The sequence below is a fragment of the Meles meles genome, chromosome 2 (assembly GCF_922984935.1).
Source record: "Meles meles chromosome 2, mMelMel3.1 paternal haplotype, whole genome shotgun sequence".
NCBI lineage: Eukaryota > Metazoa > Chordata > Mammalia > Carnivora > Mustelidae > Meles > Meles meles.
In genome coordinates, this window is record NC_060067.1 from 166,347,105 (window position 1) to 166,348,164 (window position 1,060).

Here is a 1,060-nt window from a genome sequence, read left to right on the forward strand (position 1 = left end):
TCAAGAACTTAAAATCCTTTAGGTCTTAGCCTTCGGTCTGCCCCACCGGGAGCATTTCCCAGTGACCTGTGACCAAACGCTGCCTCAGCACCCAGGGAGCTCTGTGGACGGGGCAGGAGGGGGTGCTGGCCTCCCACCACTGTATCCCCAAGTACTGGAACAGGGTAAGCCCTCTAAACATTGGCTGACCACCTAAAATTGGGTAACTATCCCTCTTTCCCCCCTCCCCCCACCTCCTCATCTGCCCTCCCTGCTGCCCCTTGGGGAAGGGGCAGTCCTTATATTGGGGAATTCCTGGGTTAGCAGTCGAGAAACTTGGAGATCTATCTCCACTCATTAACTTGCATGTAGCTTCAGGCTTCAGATGAACGGTCTCTTCTAGAACGTTCTCTTTCACTGAAAAGGTTGAAATGATCTTCGCCGGCACCCGCCCACAATGTCCTCCTTCTGATCTTCTGGTCAGATCTGCACCCTCTCCAGCCACGTCCACACTCCAGGTCCCTGTCCGCACCCCCTGGGAGGCCTTAGCCAAGTCACCCAAGACCATGGGACCCCCTCGTCCGTCAGCCTCCACTGAACCTGGGGTCTACTAGATCTCACCCATCGTTTCTCCACTGCTTGGTTTTCCCTGCCTGCTCTTTGGTAGTCGCCTCACCCCTACTTCCCCACGGCTGCCCTCCTCTGTGGTTTGGCCTCCCCGCAGACTAGGAGCATCGGGCCATGAAGGGGGCAATCACGTCCCGTGTTGATGAGCTGGATTGCCAAGCTGAGCACTCGGGGCCTCAGCACAGGACAAGCCGGCTTTGCCCCTGACTTTCTGCCCTTCCTCTGCATCTCCATGCTTACCCAGCCCCTGAAGAGGAGGCCGCAGCTGGGACCCTGCTAGGTTAGCCCTGCTTCTGGGGCCCGGGGTTGAGAGAAGGGCAGCGGGTCTCTGCTGTTTTCCCCCTCTTCCGACCCTTGGTGCTCCCCATCTGAACCCTCACTCCCAAGACTTCCCTCAGCCTGGCGTCACCTCTCCCTCTTACCCAGATATGGTGGCTCAGAAAGAACAAACAGA